Raw genomic sequence first — 1,734 nt, 5'->3', positions numbered from 1 at the left:
GGGGAGGTCCGTGATGATTCCTGGCCATATATCAGCTGAAGTGAAGAGACAGGAAAGGGAGGTAAATGGGGGAAGAGCTCTGATTTTGCAAACCTGTACATTTAAGAATGGAGACAGTATTTCCCAACAATGATGTTGGGAAAATCCCTTTCTCAATTGTTGGGCAAGGCTTAATCAGGGTTTCTTCCTCCATACTGATAGAAGTGTTTTGGTGCCTTGCCTGCTCTTGTTCAAGCTTTCCTCTTCTGTTATGCACTTGAAATATGATCAAACAATGCTCTGACCACAAAAACAATCCTGTTTGCTTTTTCAGTCCACTTGTTTTTCAAGGGAGAGAGTTGCTTAAAAACAAGACCAAGGAGAATGCACATTTCTTTCACACTTAGATGTGTTGATTTGTATAATGAATTCTCCAGCCTGGTTCCTGTAGGCAGTTGTGTATCACTTTCTTGGTGCCTGACAGCACTCCTTTGCCACTGTATTGTTTAGTTCTTATAAAATTAAAATGATATATGACTCCCCCCAAGGAAAACATAGGTTAGTATTCCGTGGCATTCTGTGGACCATCAAGCCCCGTCCCCCCCGAGACCAATGTTCCCCTATTCCATCAAAGGTATCAACTAAAATGTTGGGAACCCTTCATACAGATGCACATTTAGGAACAACCAGTATAATTTTAAGTAGAAATTCAATGTGCTATAAGCTGCAATGTAATTTGCAAACAAGAGGCATGTACGTGCTGCAATGGAAGACAAAATCCTTCTTCCCTCTTCCTACAGCTCTTCACCTGAATTGCTACTAGACTGAAAAATTCTTTATAAACAGCAGATACTTTTTAAATGGACTGTCTTCCATAAGGTAAAACATGTGGCTTCTGTATGTGCTTGTGTGTGATTATTCCTTATTCCAGTTGTGTGCGATCTATTCCTTTGGTTTTGTTTGCTTTTACTTTGATGCTGTTTTATATTCCACTCTCCACCCGAAAAGCTCAAGATAGAAACTACAGTTCCACTTCCTAATTTTATCCATATAACAACCGTGTAAGATATTTTAGTCTAATAGAGAAAGGTTAATTTTGAACTCTGTGCCCTTGGTTCCTTCAAAAAGTGTGGGCCTTTAGTTGTCATGCCTTTACTATGATATTTTTTGCAGAAAAATGTACGACTGAGTAGTGTTAAAGTTTGCAACTTGTAACAGTTGAATATTTAATATTTCCTACAACTGTCATTCTTTTTTCTTACTTATGAATTTTTCATTCAGATTTGAAATGGTGCCTTTAGGAGACCATAACCACAACTCTGTTATATAACAATCTCCTGCAACCTCATATTCAGCAAAGAGTTATGATGCGTTACACTTAGTTTGAGTCACATGAATATACCAAACCTTCTTAGATAATTGCTTTCTAGGCAAATACAGGTAATCCTTGACTTATGACCACAATTTCTGTTGCTGTGAAATGAACTAAACTAAATGAACTATTGTAAGTCAAGGATTACCTGCATGCTGAAACAGCTACACTTGCACTTCATAACTTTGTCTTTGTGTTTGGAAAAAGACATAAGTCCATGATAAGGCCATTCACTATATCAGTTTTAAAAGCCAAAGATACCATGGATTTCGTTCTTTCTTTTTCAAGATACTGAGTTTTTAAAAATAGATTTTCAGCACAGGTGGAAGCAATTAAAGGATTGTGCTGCTAACTACAGATCTCTACTAGAGATGGGCTGTTGA

Source organism: Pseudonaja textilis, chromosome Z (assembly GCF_049901715.1).
Source record: "Pseudonaja textilis isolate UNSWEBS1 chromosome Z, rPseTex1.2, whole genome shotgun sequence".
Lineage (NCBI taxonomy): Eukaryota > Metazoa > Chordata > Lepidosauria > Squamata > Elapidae > Pseudonaja > Pseudonaja textilis.
Note: the sequence above shows the minus strand (reverse complement) of the source record.